This window comes from Geotrypetes seraphini, chromosome 4, assembly GCF_902459505.1.
Source record: "Geotrypetes seraphini chromosome 4, aGeoSer1.1, whole genome shotgun sequence".
In the NCBI taxonomy this organism is placed as follows: Eukaryota; Metazoa; Chordata; class Amphibia; order Gymnophiona; family Dermophiidae; genus Geotrypetes; species Geotrypetes seraphini.
The window spans coordinates 8,033,249-8,050,647 of NC_047087.1; the positions used below are offsets into that span (position 1 = coordinate 8,033,249).

Genomic DNA, 17,399 nt, shown 5'->3' on the forward strand with positions numbered 1-17,399 from the left:
AACATAACATAACATAAATTATGTCTGAATTGTCATGACATCAGAAGTACATATGGAGTAGTTGCAGGTGATGCTTGGGACAGTTCTGATTGTGTTAGTTCGGTTTTATGTGTTTTTTGAATAGAAGGGTTTTTATTTCTTTTTTGAAGGTTTTGTAGTTTGTGGTCGAGGTCAATAGGTTGTAGAGTTGGGGGTTGAACAGTTTTTTTCTTTTGACGTTTTTGGTTGGAGGGTGTGTGAATGGTGCGTGAGTTCTCCTATGTCTGGTTGAGGTGGATTGAATTATTTAGCTGAAGAAATTAGTTACCCCCCCCATTCCACACACATTAATTCTCTTCCATTTTTGTTCCCATTATAAAAAAACACTGATAAGTTCTCAGAAAAAAAAACCCATTAAAATAAGAAGTGAATTTAAGGATGTGTGGGCCATTTTTAAATTATTCTAATTAATAATTTACACTTTTCCCAATTTTAATTCTTACATGTGGATCGGGGGGGGGGGTAGATTTCTATTAATAATATATATGAATGATAAGATATATTCATGTGGTATATTTTTTGTTGTATATGGAAGTGGGAGAGGGTGGGGGTTATATCTTTTTGTTGTATGATATGGTAGATTTTCAAGTGATATTGTATTCTAATTGATATTTACTGTACACTTGTGAATTATAAAATGAATAAAGAATTTATAAAAAAATAAAATAAGAAGTGAAAACAAAGGCCCCTACAGATGAGAACATAACATAAGAATAGCCTAACTGGGTCAGACCAATGGTCCATCATGCCCAGTAGCCCATTCTCATGGTAACCAATCCAGGTCACTAGTACCTGGTCAAAACCCAAAGAGTAGCAACATTCCATGCTACCGATCCAGGGCAAGCAGACACTTCCCCCATGTCTTAATAACAGACTATGGACTTTTCCTCCAGGAATTTGTCCAAATCTTTCTTAAAACCAGCTAATCTATCTGCTTTTACCATAACTTCTGGCCACTTCATTTTTAAGCTTAGATCTTTCCTTCCAAACAGATCTTGCTAGATGTCAAATACAGCACAAGGTAACTTCACACGGATTTAGATGTGCAGGAAATGTGAATCTCCTCATACACCCACCATATAGTGCAAAAATGTGCAAAGGTCTGTTTTTTTCTTTTGATCACTACATAGCCTAATGCTACACAAGCAGCACTGTTACAAACATATTCTGAAGGTCAATACTAAGGTTTACAAAGTTTCCTTCCTTGGACCAGAAGGAGATACTGACAATCCTAAAACAACTACCTAGGAACAACACCCAAAGACCCTCTCAGTGTGTGAACCAGTTGAGTGGAGTGGACTAACTGGGGGGGGGGGGGGGTGGAAATGGGCCCAGAGTTTGCTCAGCAGAATTTCCCAGACCACCTCTTCCTCTCAACACATTGACACGCTGCTGCTACCACCACCATTAGGAACAACTCACCGGGTAGGCCAGCAATGCTTATAAACTTTATAAAACACATTATTATATTTTAACTGAACTCTCTGACATCCTCAGCCTTGCCATTCACAAAAATAGAAGAAAGAAAAGTTCCCGTTTCCTGCTGTCCCATGTCCCCGGCCTATACAATATTTTTCTTCTGCAGATCCTTCAAAATCCAAATCCTCGTTTCACATAAGAAACGCCTTCACCGGATCAGACCAAGGTCCATCTAGTCCGGCGATCCGCACACGCGAAGGCCCATTTAGGTGCTCCTTGTTGGAGACCCAGCTTTCCCGTATCCCTCAATATGATTTGCAAGAAGGTGTGCATCCAACTTGCATTTAAAACCCAGAACAGTATTCTCTGCCACCACCTCCTCTGGGAGAGCATTCCAAGCGCCCACCACTCTTTGTGTGAAACAGAACTTCCTGACATTCAGTTTCAGGCTATGACCTCTTGTCCGTGTCACATCTGAAAATGTCAGTAATGCTGCTTCCTGGTCAATTTGGTCAAATCCTTTTAATATTTTCAAAGTCTCTATCAGATCCCCACGCAGTCTTCTCTTTTCGAGGGCTGTTTCCTCCGCCGTGGTCCGCCCCCTCCTCTGACATCAGAGGAGGGGCAGGACCGCAGCAGAGGAAACAGTGCCGAAGCAGCGCAAAGATCGCTGGCATCGCGATCTTGCTGCAGGCTGCTTCTCTAGGTAAATGGTGTGGGGAGGCCGGGGGGGGGGATCCAGACGGGAGACCCGGATGTCGGAGGGGGAACTGGACGCCAATTACTTCATGGCCGGGAGCACCCCCTCAGGGCTTGCAACCAGGGCGGACCGCCCCCCCTTGGTAAGCCACTGAATAGAATGTAAAAATGCTTCCATTTCAGGATATCCCTAAAGTGTATGAGAGATTTACATGCAAATCTGTCTCATACATATTAATTACAAATCAATTTTATCCCCAAACAAAGGGGGTGGCCATCAATAGCAGAGCCATCAATAGCGTGGCTACGGCTTGAGGCACCCAGAAGTGTAAGGACATCGCCATGATGACATCACACATTGCGTGACATCATCACATTGACATCCATGCATGTGCAGAGGCTCTCCAGATGGGCCCTGAGATGCTAGTAGGGGGTGCCAACAGGGAAGAGGGACGGAGAGAAGGAGAGGCACTGGCGCCAGCTGATTGCCTACAGCAGTGTTTCTCAAGTACTTCAAGTCTACCCCTAAGTCTAACAAATATGCACTGAGTACCCCAATCACAGATCTCCTTAGGCCCACCCAAGCTCTGCCCCAGATCCCTTTTACTAATTGTAATGCAATTTTTTTCCATTCACTTTTCATATACACACATTATACACAGCAGATATAAATTCTCAAAACTGACATTTCAATCACTATATTGAAAATAAAATCATTTAACCTACTGGCGATTCTCGGCAGGCTGCTGTAATTAGCTTTAAAGGTGAGACTGGAAGGCCAGAGGGGAAGCCGGAGGATGCTAGTGAGAAGAGGGAAACATGCAGGCCTTCGGCAAATCGGGCAGCCGTACTGCGTAGGGAAGTCAGCTGGCAAGCGCCTTTCTTCCTCCTCAGTGTGCTGTGGCATACTAGGAATTTCAGGAGGCACACAGTTTGAGATACACTGCTCTATATGGTTCAATTTGAGCAGTGATATTTACAAAATACAGTATACAGTATAATCAATTTATAACAATGTGGTAGCGATTTATAGATTACATTTTCCTAATTTGGTTGGGAACTAATAATAGTTACCATCCGGAAAGTCTTCGAGAAAGTGTTCTGGTCTGTCAATTTTATACAACATTCAAGTCAAATGAAAACAGGATTTGAACAATGGTTTGTGTTATACCATATTTTAAACAAGACTTACAAATTAAGAAAGTAATTTGGCAACATTGGAATATGTTAACATTAAATTCAGGATTACAGGAATTCCCTAGGTTTGCATATACGCAAAATAAAAATTTATCAGACATCTATTCTCATTTTCATAGATGTACTAAAAAGCACTTGTGCATTTAGGTTTACTATGTCAGCTGTGGACTGTTTTCCCCTGACATGTTTCACCCAGTGGCTTTATCAAGGTTATCCCCTGTAAAGAATGCAAGATATAATTAAAAACTTTTTTAACCCCAAATAGCACACAGTATTTAACTCCTGTAAAAACTTATCAACTCTCCACTGTTATCTCCCTTTCTGTTCTTATATCATTTACCTATGAACGCTGTTTGGTCCACTTCTCACTGCCTTCAGTGCAGTTCAAAGTGGCTGTGGCATTTTTTAGAATCACTTTATAGGAAGTACAGCACAGGTAACCAATCCGATTCCTGGCCAGGCAGCCAATGGCATTCTCTGTTTGATAATCCTTTTATTGAGTCTATTTAAAGAAGAGTTGGCCATTCTATTTCCAACTTTAGCCCATTAGGAGTCACTGTATCTAATTCAAAGATCCAACATTGTTCTTTATAATTAAGCATCTGGTCTGGATTACCACCCTCCCACCATACTATTGCTTAATCAATGCTTCGCCATTTTATATCCTCAATAGAATGCTCTTTCTCTGGCCAATGAGGGACCAGCGGCGCTTGAACATAAATCTAGCGATAGTAGAGTGGGAGGGTGGTAATCCAGACCAGATGCTTAATCATAAACAACATCATTGGCTTCCAGTAAGACAGAGAGTACAGCACAAAGTCCTTACAATACTCCACCAGGTTTTGTATAGGTTGGCACCGGCCTGCTTTGGTGTATTGTGGAAGCTATATAAACCAGGAAGGACATTAAGAGCGGTAAAGGAAAAAGGACTGCGTTATGTGATCTCTAAAAAGAGAATACTCTGCATCGCGGGTTAAATTATTAAAGACCCATCTATTTGTCAATGCCTATATGTAGGTAGTAGAAACAATTCTCGTGCCCTGTTGGATATGTGGTTGTCTTATATATGCCTACGTTTCATTTTATAGATATGCAGATAATGAATATGGTCTTATGGAATTTTGATGAATGTACTTGATACTGGAAATCACCTTGATTCTAGGCGATATGTAAATGTGTGTTAAATAAAAAAATGAGTTTAAGACAAAGCTATAAATGGTTTATATTGTCTCACTTCTATCTATTTTTCTGTATCCTGTTCTATGCCTGCATATGGACTTGTTAAAAAGCAAGTGAAGAACTTGACCACTGTAACAGTTCTGTGTATGTTTAGCATGTGTATTCTGAGACCAATGAACATTAATCTGTCTTTAACTTGCCCTGTTGTTGGGGTTGCCAGATATCCTCTTAAAAAAAAATAAAAAAGACACCTGGCTTTGCCCTGTTCCACCCCCAGCCCTGCCTTCTGTGTCTTTCCACGAGGTCTGGAGGGCCTCTGAACATACGCAAATGTCCGCAATGATGTCATGCGCATGTATGATGTTATCGTATTGATGTCTGCACATGTACAGAGGGCCTCCAGATGTGGCCCTGAGCTTGGGGGTCTTCCAAAACCCGGACACCCTCCGGGCAGCCAGATAGTCCTCTAAAAAGAGGATCTATCTGGGTTTTCCCTGACGTCTGGTAACCCTACCCATAGGACAGTGGCAACTATAGAATTTATCTTTGAAACTGCTGACAGCGATGTCTAATGTTTAGATATACCAGGGGTAGGCAATTCCGGTCCTCGAGAACTGGAGCCAGGTCAAGTTTTCAGGATCTCCACAATGAATATGTATGAGATGGATTTGCATGCACTGCCTCATTGAGATGCAAATCGATCTCATGCATATTTATTGTGGATATCCTGAAAACCTGACCTGGCTCCGGCTCTCGAGGACCGGAATTGCCTACCCCTGAGATATACCAATGGCAATGTTTGGTACCCACTCTCCACACATGCATGCACATACACCGAGCCATGCATATTTTCCTCACTTTTTCTAAAAGCTGAGTATTAGGTTTTGGTCCCTACCTGCTACTTTTCCAAACATTAGTACTTCAAACCATAAAATGAGAACTGTTGCCAGAGTCTATTTCTGGGGGTTCGTGCTCCGGCTCTTGATGTTTAGCTTTTTTACTAGGCCTTAGCTCGAAAGGGCTGGAGCAGGATTTGTGGCTCAACTGCACTGACATATCTCTATCCATTCTGGAACATGTGTACTCCCAGCTTAAGCCTTTCCCACAGACCCCTTGTATCACACCCAAGACCCCAAAGCCTTGCCTCGGATTTATTTAGCAGGTGCTCAGTGTGTAGGCAAACAGGTGATGGTGGTTATAAGGTATGACTTTCATTGCAGTCACAAAGTGCTGTGGAAAAAAGGGCTTAATATAGCAAACCAAGGCGGCACATATGTGTTTTGTAATCTAGTAAATTATGCCATGTTTCCTTGGAAAAGTACTAATTAAATGCAGGAGCTTAGAAGTGTGAATTAGAACATTCTTTAATTAGCAGTATGAAGGAATAAGCAAAATGGTACCACTGTTTTTTTAGTCATGTGATGTTTTAATTTCCTGAATGCTGTTTTCATGTCTCATTATGACATTTGGTTTCCAAGATAATTATTGGTGTTTGGGAAAAACTTTTTAGGCTGCTAATGCTGGAGGCCATTTCTGGGTGATGCTGAGATTTGAAAGGAAATGACCTTAGATTCCATCTTAGTGTCTACAGTTCTTCCGCAATGCTTCTTTCCTGTCTCCCCCTCCCCTTACCTTACAACCCCCTACAAGGGAAGAAACATCCCTTGGCAGGCACATTTGTGAAAGACCTGTAAACAAGACGGGACTTTTTGCAATCACAAATGTTTTGAGGCTCCAGAGAACTGAAAGATGTGTATGATTTACAATCTTCCGTCTCGCACAGAATATGTTGGAGTGTTTAACACTTTGGTAGTGAACAGGAAACAAGGCATTAAGTCTGTGCAATTTCACGGTGACTCATTCTATATAAATAAGAATTTGGATCCCTCAGAAGAAGCACTAGAAAAAAAGTAGAGGGTCTTATGTGCATGCTAAAATACTGCTCTGAGAAAAAGGGGTACAATTCTTTAGGTTTTGTCTTAATAGCTTTTGGTTCCAGCTTTTGGGTTTTTCTCAATGCATTCTATGCATCTCCTAGGTCAGGGGTAGGCAATTCCGGTCCTCGAGAGCTGGAGCCAGGTCAGGTTTTCAGGATATCCACAATGAATATGTATGAGATGGATTTGCATGCACTGCTTCCTTGAGATGCAAATCTATCTCATGCATATTTATTGTGGATACAATGGGGCAGAATTAGCACTAATTCTGATTACTATTCACGTTATTGTAAACCACTTTAGGTGAATGTCTTCATGAAAAGGCAGTTACCGTAATAAATTCAAATAAATAAATTCTATACCAGCACTTAAGCATGCATAGAAAACTGGCACAAACTTTGGCATGTTAATGACAAGGGTACCTGTCAGACCCAGGTGCTGATAGAATTTTATAAGTTTTTGGGTGTGACCTTCATTCTCTGATGCTGCCAAATCGTCATTCAAGAAGTGACAGCTTTTTGGAGGGTCTGGGATGGGTTTATTCAATAATTATTTCATAAAGACCAGGAATCCTACTCTTAATTAATTTTAATTGAATCTCTCTTTTTTTTTGGGGGGGGAGGAGTTCTTGTGATGCATAAATCAAGTTTAAGGTTTGGTTTGGTTTTCTTCCTTTGTGTGGCATTAGGGTGTGTTCAGTTGTGTAGTTTAGATGTTTGTTTAGGGTTACTGTATGGCTTCAGAAAAAGGACAGATTGAGACATCTGGGTTTTACTGACGCTGTTTGGTTATTATAGGTTTCCTGAGATGATCTGCTTCTGAGGTGAAGTGCTGGAGGTAGATCAGAGACAACGCCTTTGGAATCATAAGAACATAACAATAACCTTACTGGGTCAGACCAATGGTCCATCAAGCCCGGTAGCCAATCCAGGTCCCTAGTACCTGGCCAAAACCTAAGGAGTAGCAACATTCCATACAGAATCTCAAAGAATAGCAAGATTCCAGAATCCCAGAGTAAAAAGGTTCTAGAATCCCAAAGAGTAGCAACATTCCATATAGAATCTCAAAGAATAGCAAGATTCTGGAATTCCAGAGAGTAACAAGATTCTAGAATCCCAAAGAGTAGCTACATTCCATCCAGAATCCCAAAGAATAGCAAGATTCCGGAATCCCAGAGAGTAACAAGATTCTAGAATCCCAAGGAGTAGCAACATTCCATACAGAATCTTAAAGAATAGCAAGATTCTGGAATTCCAGAGAGTAACAAGATTCTAGAATCCCAAAGAGTAGCAACATTCCATGTTACCGATCCAGGGCAAGCAGTGGCTTCCCCCATATCTTTCTCAATAACAGACTATGGACTTTTCCTCCAGGAACTTGTCCAAACCTTTCTTAAAACTAGCTATTAGGTGCAAGATCACCCAGCATTATTAGTGTTTACAGGAAAGTGGGCTGGGAGGGATTTTTAATCATAACGGGAATCACACCTTTATTTGTGATGGTAAACAAATGTATTTGCATATTTTATACTTTGAGTCAGTTTTTTATGTTGTGTGCATTCTTCTCCTTCCACCTTTATATCCACCCCTTGGAGTTATGCACTAGAGCACTCAGGCACTACTTTCAAGAATAGTGCTGCGTGTTCCTTTGTGCAAAACAGCCAATTAAAGGCATCTCTGATACTCAGAAGCGGGGCGGGCTTATAAAATTGCCCCAGTTGACCACAGCCTCTGGCAAACAGATTCCACAGCTTAATTGTGCACTGTGTGAAAAAAAATCATTTGTTTTCAATCTGTTGGTCATTTTTTCCATGCTGTGTAAATGAATGTTATTTGCTAAAAAAAAAAAAATAAAATTACAGATAAGGTGGTTCCCCCCCCCCCCCCCCGGGAAACAACACATGTTATTTCCTACCTCACTCATAAGTGTATAACCATTATTAGAATTTATTTACCACCTTTTTGAAGACATATACAGCAAGAATAACCTGGACAAAGGGAACATAAGAGAGGCAGATGGGTGATGCAAACACTTCAGAAGAGCAAATATAAGGCTAAGTCAGAGGCAAAGCAAAAAAGCACGCTTCTCTCTAGAGTGAACAATGAAGGTGAATTAGTCTTGCAGCAAATCCTCCAGATGAGAAATGTGGCCACATCAGACATCGGTGATTATTTGTCGAATTAAGTCCTTGCCTTTACTTCTTCTTTTTGTTGGTCTGTTGTTTGTTCTGCTAAGTTTGTTTTTTTAAAACTGCTCTAACCACTTAACAGCCCTTTTACTAAGCTGTACTAAAAGATGGTCAGAATAAGTCTGTCCCGGGCTGAGGCCATTATTAGCACAGTGGTAAAATAGCCCCATTTTCCATTATTGCCATTAATGACCATGCACTCAGTGTTACTCAGTGCAGTGCCCGTGACAGGAGAGGCTCACATCAGTCTTGTTCAATATTTTGGTTTCTTGATACTCTCTATATTGATCATCCTGGACCCCTGGGCAAAAAGTGTTTTTCGAAACATGGACCATGTTAGGTCCGGTATACATGAAAACAAGAACCAGTTTTTGGATGCATTTATTTTATGTATGCTGTTTAAATATGTTTTTATGACTTTTATTGAATAAATTCCTGCACCTTGTACATTTTCCTGCAGTTTTGCTTTTTTGCATGTGCTGGTTTCTCCATTAGAAAGGGGTCATTAGCATGTGAGCACTTACACCTATTTTATAGGCAGTAAAAGGCTGTTTCTGGACAGGCCAATCATGGACAAGCACCGCTTCCAGAATTACAGTCAGCAGAGACCCTAGGCCACTGCTTATCAGGCCTACATTTCTGGCACCCTCTGCAGAAATCGGACAGCCCCCTCCCAACACCTGTACTAGTGCTACTGTGTACCTCTGGCCAGCATCTGTCCATGAGAGGGGTGTCTCTCTCACGGGCAGTCCACATAGGTCAACTTGCTAGCTACAAATTTGTACAGAAACATGACACCCCTCTGACATTCCTACACTCTGCACCTTTTAAAGAAACATCAGCAGGAGAGATGCCCACTCCCTCCTGCCGATAAGGCTGCCTCTTCAAAATGGTGGCATCTTGGGATGCACTGGGAGGGGCTTAAGGCCCTGATTGACTTAGCTTTCTCTGTGACATTTATTATTAAATTTTCTATAACGTTCTCCCAAGAGAGCTCAGAATGGTTTACATTAATTTATTCAGGTACTCAAGCATTTTTCCATGTTTGTCCTGGCAGGCTCACAAGCTATCTAATGTACCTGGAGTAATGCTGGGATGAAGTGACTTGTCCAGAGTCACAAGGAGCAGTATAGAATTTGAACCCACAACCTCAGGGTGCTGATGCTTTAGCTCTAACCACTATGCCACACACTCCCCTAAATATAACCTGTTGATGGTTATTTTAGATGCATTTTGATGTTAGTCACATATCAGGGCCAATATCGACTACTTGCGAGACCCAGAAAGGGCTTGCGAGAGGTCCCCAGACTCTGTTTGCCTGCATTTCACGTCACCGCCAGAAACTGGCATAGGGCAAGATTTTCTTCCCATTTCTTGGACCCAATCTGGCTCCTCGGCACTGGTGCGTCCTGCAAAGGCGAAGCTCGAAGCTCCTGCCCTCTCCTCTCGCGTGCCACAGCACATGGTACTTCTCTGCCAGTAATCCAGCGCAATCCACACTGAAAATAGATTGTGAGCCCACTGGGACAGACAGGGAAAAATGCTTGAGTACCTGAACAAATTAATGTAAACCGTTCTGAGCTCCCCTGGGAGAATGGTATAGAAAATGTAATAAATAAAATAAATTCACATCTACATTGGTGGAGGAGTCCATCCCTAATGATTTCCAATTAAATCAAGGGGTTCTGAGGTAGAAATTTTAAGTTTAAATTTAGATTGCTAAAAATCCAAGATGACCACCACTGCCAGAAAATTTGTGCTTAAAATGCCTCATGGAGACTTCCCAATAGGTCAAAAACCTGGCGATTTTGGATTTTTTTGGGTGGTCCCCTATCCCAATAAATGGCTGAAAACCTTGTTTTCAGACACACTCCCCCTGTAGAAAGTAATGGGGCTGTACTTACAGTCTCCACAGTGCCTGCCTGTCAGTTCTGTCTGTGTAGCTGAAGTGAAGGGAAAGGATTTTCTGCCTCAGCTTTTCTTCACACAGCACTCTTCAGGCTGAAGGTTGGACAGACTCCAACCGAAACCTCCATCCCCATGGAACCTTTCCACACGACTAGGGGCGGGAAATGCAGCCTGCACCCTAATGGCTGTTACACAGGGTGCATCTAGCCTGCACCTGTGACAAAGTCAGAAGGCAAGCATGAATGCAGTGGGATGGACCCTGAGCTCCGCAGGTAGCACATAGCAGGCTGGCTCTACAAGTCCACATGAAGCTTGGCTTCGTGGCACTGCATCCTTTTCCAAGTAGGGAATCAAAAGGGTCTCCAGGCACTAGGGCCAATTAAAAAAACCCTAACTTTAAGTGAAAAAGTACAAAATAAAGTAGAGCAGATCAGAAAAACTGCATGGTTTGCTTGCAGAATTTAAAGCTGCAGGGGGCTTTGTACTCTTCTGCCAAGTGGGAGGAGCAGAGGAGAGAAAACAGTGTTGGATTTCTGCAACATCCGGTTCATAGGTTGGAATGAAAGACCTGTTGTAATTATTCTGAAGTGAATGTAACAGAATCTCTCTTATCTGTACTCTTCTCCTCTACTGCTAACTCCAGGCTACTACCTTCCTTCTCTCTCGTTGCACCGTAGCCTGGAACAGACTGCCTGAGTCAGTAAATCGAGTTCCGTCCCTGGCAGTATTCAAATCCAGGCCAAAGGCCCACTTTTTCAAGGTTGCTTTTAACTCCTAACCCTCACTAGCTTGTAAACCACCCATGCCTGTCTGAGAAACTCCCTAGTGTTCTGGCATGAATTAAGGGTAAAGGAGCCTGAGGACTCCCAGTTTTGAGGCAAAATGAGGCAATTTGAAGGTTCTGCAGAAATTTCTAAAAAAACAATTTGGGAAATCCAAGATGGCTGCCGCAGCAGAGTTTTTAGTGCCAAAAAGGAATCCAAATGCCTTAACTAAAAACCAGTGAAAAAGTGATTTTGGAGGTGGGGAACCCTAAGGGAAAGGACAGCAACCTGAAAATGAGATTTTTAAGGACTTCACCTCCACCATCCTGATTTTCCACATCGGTTGTAACAGCCTGCCTCGGCTCCTAAAGTAGCTGGCTGTGGGAGAAGAAATCACTTCCTCGGTTGAATTGCTCCTCCAATGCTGAATCTTCAGGCTGCCAGTTGGACTGAGCCTCTAACCCCTAAGAACCCGCATACGCAAGAGGGGGGAGGTGAAATGCAGCCAGCACCCTGTAGAGTCCCGCTAGACTAGGGTTACCATATGGCTCCATAAAAGGAGGACGGATTGAGACATCCGGGTTTTACTTCCATTGCTGTCAATGGAAGTAAAACCTGGATGTCTCAATACGTCCTTTTTCTGGATCCAAATGGTAACCCTATGCTAAACCCCCTACAGATGCCTGACAGCTTGCGCTCAAGCCCCTGCTACCAAGTAGGCGAGCTAAGCTACTAGGGGACCAGCCCACAAAAGTTTCTGTGGGCTAACAGGTATTACAGAGGGATTGGCCTGTCAGCTGCAACCTCAGTCTGTTTCTCCTCCAAGCAGAGAGAACTTGACCCTCAAGTAGAGAATGATACGGATAACCACGGGAAACCATCCCATGTCATTATTTAGTGTCTTTCTCAACCTTAGTACTTCTACACCAGCATTCTTCAATGCAAAGCTTGAGGATTAGTGGCTGTGCCCATTTGTACTCTGATTCTTCCTGCGGTTAACCGTGGGGATGGGGGACAAATTCTGTCACTGTGTTATTCTCTGGTATTGAGCTCTGAGCACCAAAAACCACCAGAACTCTAAAAAAAAAAAAAAAATTCAGAGCAGATCAGAAAGACTCTTTCCAGCTCCCAGCAGGAAAAACTTAATAGGGCAGCAGAGCCCTCTGATGAAGGAGGAGGGATTAAAAAGTTGGAATGGATTTCTTCTGCATTGCTTGCGAGTATGGGGAGATTACGCATCTGTCCAGAATGACACACCTATTGGACTAGAATAGAAATATACAAACAAATCTAAGCTGAAAACCAGAGCCTGCAAGCAGTAGTATGTTAGAAAAGCACAACAATACATTTCTCAAAGATGTACGAATAGGCTCCCAAACAGTGGCGTAGGAAGGGTGAAAGGTACCTGGGGTGGTGGTGCCCCTTCCCTGTCCCCTCCTGCCTCATGTACACCCCCTACCCCATACCTCTTTAACATTCCCAGTGCGAGCAACCCCAACCTGCTGCTTGCAGCATTGGATCTTCCTCTAACATCACTTCCTAGGCATGGGTCCAGGAAGTGATGTCAGAGGAAGTCAACGCTGACGTGAGCAGCAGTTTGGGGTTGTTACTCACACCTAAAATGTTAGAGGTATAGGGGAAGGAAAGGAGCACGAGTGGTAGTGGGGAGGGAGGAGAGGACGGATGCCTGTGTCTAGGGCGAACCCCCACCCCCTTACTACACCACTGCTCCCAAACAGAAAATCTTAAGACTTTCCAGAAAATCATGATCAGGAAAATGTAACTATGATTATCTGCAAAACAGCTTCTCGATCAGGGTTTCCATATGTCCGGATTTCCCAGGACATGTCTGGGATAACCTGGCACTTTGTCCGGGTTTTGAAAAGCTTCTGGCAATAAGTGACGTTGAGGGGGTGGGGTGTGAGGCAGAATGGGGCAGCCTGGGGGCGGGGCCCTGGGTCCGGATTTTCTGTTTGGAAAACCTGATAACCTCTCCAGGGAAAATCCGTTCACTGGGCAAATTTTTCTTTTCTGTACTGTACTCTTGTCCTCTACTGCCAAGTCCAGGCTACCTCCCTTCTCTCTTGCTGCTGCATACACCTGGAACATCAAGCTCCAGTCTAAAGGTCCACTTTTCCAAGGTTGCTTTTAACTCCTAATCTCCATTTGCTTGTAAAGCACCTATGGTTGCCTGAGAAACTCCCTAAGCCCCTAGCTGCAGTGTTTCTCAAGGTTTTCAGGATATCCACATTAAATTTACATAAAATTGATTTGCATACACTGCCTGATTATATGCAAATGTATCCATGCATATTCATGAAAACCTAACTGGCAAGGGGGGGGGGACTCCAGGACTGAGTTGAGAAATTGAAGAGCAGGAGGTAGAATTGCAGAATTTGTTACATCCTGGCTCGACCTTGATATTTCAGTCTGGAACTCTTTTCTAATTATTTAATTTTATTATTTTCTCTTCTACTTTGGCAATTCATATATAAATTATGGTAAAAAATAACATTTTCCGACTTTACAGGGGAATCAGCACGTTCTTTGCCTCCTTGCACGCACTCATTTCCACGGTTTTAAGAAAGAACCAATCCTTAGCTATTGCTTCATCTATTTACCGAAGGCAGCCAATAGCTGATGAAAACAATCCCGCCTGACATGTGCGTCACCAGCCTGCCGCTGACCAATCACAAAATTATTGCCTCGTCGAATCCGATCTTTCCATCGGCCGCTTCTTGCATCATCACACCTAGCAACGTGACTTTTCCCCCCGCCGAAAACAGCCAATGGCAGTAGAGCGTGCGCTCGGGCAAGTTAGCCAGGCTCGCCAACAGGAGCTCGCGCCTCAGACGCTCCCTTCCCCCCACTCCAGCACACGCCCCTCCCCTCCGCTGGCTGGGGCTGCTTCCCGAGTCAAAGGGCGCCTGGAAACGGTTAACGATGGAGCTGCGGGTGCGCGAGACCAAGAGCGACGCGCGAACGAGGTGCCTCGGGGCGAAGCCTTGGTGAGGGGGAAGCGAGCGCGCGGACGAGAGAGCGCGAGAAGAAGGCGCGCGCGGTGACCGTTTCCCGGCGCGCGCGCGCGCAACGCGGCCCGGGGGCCTCTCGGCGCCGAGAAGGGGGTTCGGCTCGGGCGGCTCCCTTTCTCCCCGGCGGCCCCCGCCGCCTCCTCCTCCTCTATGTGGTGGTGTCCCCGCTGGAAGTGCAGAGAGGCCGCTGAGGTAAGAGCGCGTGTGGGGGTGGGGAGGAGCATTGTTTTGGCCTGGGCCCGGCCTCGGTTTGTTTCCCTCTTACGTAAGGTGCGCCGCTGCGGCTGCCTCTTGGGGGGGAGGGGGGTGCGCGCACGCGCTCTCGCGCGTGCTCGGCCTCTGTTTTGATTCCTCGGGGCCGCAGCGCTGCTTCCGCCCGGCCTCGAACGTTCGCTCGTGTCGATTCAAAAAGCAGCCGTCGGCCTCGAGGGCGGCGCTCTTGCTCGGCCAGCGGCAGCTTTGCCAGGGTTCTTGTCAGGCACTTTTTTTCTTTTGCCATTTGTACCTTATCTTTCGTGAAGCACTTTCGAAAACTTGATTTAAGGCTCACAGGGTAAACTTTGTAGTTGGATTGTATACGGGGGGGGGGGGGGAGTTTTCAGAGAAATGTAAACGTAAAGAACTTGTCTGTGCGAGAGAACAAAACAGGGGTTTTCTTCCCAAGAACTAGTGAGAGAGCCGAACATGCAATAACAGAGAAAATAGGACTTGGTCAGGGTGCTTTACACCATGGCAGCACTAGAAAAGTCATAGGACCCGAGAGGACACCAATACTGAGTAGTAGATACCACCTTCAAAACGGGGAGTCTGAGCACAAAGGCTGCAAGTTTGTCAGAATTGAAACAATACAGTATGTGTTTTTTCTTCTTCAGTTTTTTTCTGCTTTCCTGTCATCTGTTACTTCTTCAAGCAACTGTTATCCATTTGTTTTCCTCCTCTATCCTGTCTTATTCCCTCACTACACTTGCCTCGGGATAGTGATAATTTCTTTTTAGCTCTTTTCTGCCTCTTTCATACCCTAACCCTTCTCTCTTTTGTTTTTCAGTTATCTATCAAATCTCCATCTTCTCTCTCGTTCCCTTTCAATTCAACGTACCCCTCGTTGCCATATTTCTACTCTCTGTTATAGCTGTCCTCAAATCCATTTTGCCCCCCTCAGGGTTCTGCCATTCACAGTGTCTTGCTTCCTCCATCCTTATAGCCCAGCATCTGTTTCCTTCTTCCTTCCCTCCCCACCCTCATAGCCCAACATCTCCCTCCCTCTTCCCTCCTGCATTCTCCCCCATGGTCCATAATTTTTCCTACTCTTTCCTCACTCCTATTGCCAGGCATCTTTCCATCACTCCATTCTGTTTCCAAATCTAACATCACCCTCTTCCCCCTCCTGTGTATCTCCTTCCTTTATGCCCTGGGTCAAACCTCTGTCCCCTATCATACACCATCTCTCCCTTCCTCCCCTCCATTATGTGCAATTTCTTCCTCTCCCCTCACCATTTATGTCTCCCTCTCCTCCCTCTGTGCCTGCATCTTTCCTTCCCCGCTTTCCTCCCCTTCATGTCACAGCAATTCTCATACATTGCCTGCTGCTAACCTGGAAGCCTTCCCTCTGCCAAAGAGAGACTTCCAGGTTAGTGGGAGGCAGTGTGTGGGAATCACAACCTGCACTGCGACCTAAAGAAGCTGACAAAAGTTGAGATTCTGCACAGGAAAAGGGAATTCTGCATTGTGCAGTTGAGCAGAATTCCAGCAGGAGTAAAATAAGGTACCACTACACACAGCAGCATCTAGTGGCTCATTGGCTCAGGTGCACTCCACAAATTTCTTAACAGGAAGTGGGGAGACCTATGAACACATGCAGTTAGTATGATCTGTGGGGGGTGTGGGTGAAGTTTCAAGTTTAATGAAAATTTGATATACCACCTATCGGTCTTCTAAGCAGTTTGTACGTAATAAAGATAGTAAAATAGGGTAACATACATTAAAACATACTGGAACAATAGGACCTGAAGATAAACCTGAAGGAAATCTTGATCTATGGGACCTTTCCTTTACCTTGTTGTATGTGGCTTAATCTGGGGTTATGACCTAATTTTTGGGAACCTTAGGGTGGGAGGGTTAAAGTCAGCTAATGAGAGTTAATAATAATAATAAATAATAATAACAACAATTTATATACCACAGGACCGTGAAGTTGTATGTGGTTTACAATGATTAGAAATGTTACAGATTGAGTGAATAAACAAAGTTACAGAAGGAATGATTTAGTAATGACTGTAGAGCATGATTTTATCCCAGGACAAGCAGGCAGCATATTCTCTACATGTGGGTGATGTCATCTACGGAGCCCCGAGCGGATAGTCTCGCAAGCAAACTTGCTTGAAGATTTTCAGACTTGCGAGTGTACCGCGCATGCGCTTGTGCCTTCCCGTCTTGAGTCAGGGCGTGCGTCTCCTCAGTGTGGCCTCAGTTCTTCATTTTCCGTGGAGCCAGAAGCCCTGTTCCTCAGCTCTGCGCGATCGGAGTGCCTCTTGCACTGTGGCTTGCTTCTTTTTTGTTTTGAATCTAGTGAGTCGCTGAGCGGTGCATTTCCTAAACCAAAAAACAAAATTATAATTCTTCTCTTCATTTGTTGTTGACCTGGGGCCCCGGGTCCGGCTAGGCTGACTGATTGCGGCGGTGGTTTGGACTTATGTCCCGGCCTTGTTACTGGATTTAAAAAGTGCACTCAGTGCAGTCGGGTTATCTCTATTACTGACCCCCACCGTTGGTGCATTGAGTGCCTCAGAGCTGATCACTGGGTTGAGTCCTGCTCGTGCTGTGCTACCCTTCAATCGTGGGACCTTCGTCGAAGGCAGGTAAAGATCCTTGCACTTTTTGGGGCCATGGATCCCTTGGGTGGTGCAGCCTCGGTCTCGGCTCTGGACTCGACTTCGGCCCCGACCTCATCGAAGTCTCCTTCCTCCACTAGGACTTTGGGGAATACCCCAACGAGACTTCGGGTAAGTCTCCTCTTTCATCCTCAAGTTCCCTAGCGAAG

At 44.4% G+C, this 17,399-nt stretch overlaps 1 protein-coding gene across 4 annotated transcripts in view; it reads left to right on the forward strand.

The window, feature by feature from the left end:
* The first annotated feature begins 14,126 nt into the window (after nt 1-14,126).
* Nucleotides 14,127-17,399, forward strand: part of ANKRD11 (ankyrin repeat domain 11) — a 456,185-nt gene continuing 452,912 nt past the window's right edge. For all 4 annotated transcript variants that reach the window (XM_033940962.1, XM_033940964.1, XM_033940960.1 and 1 more), the window contains exon 1: nt 14,127-14,554. The gene's annotated coding sequence lies outside the window, so the exon portion shown is untranslated. The remainder of the gene's footprint in view (nt 14,555-17,399) is intronic.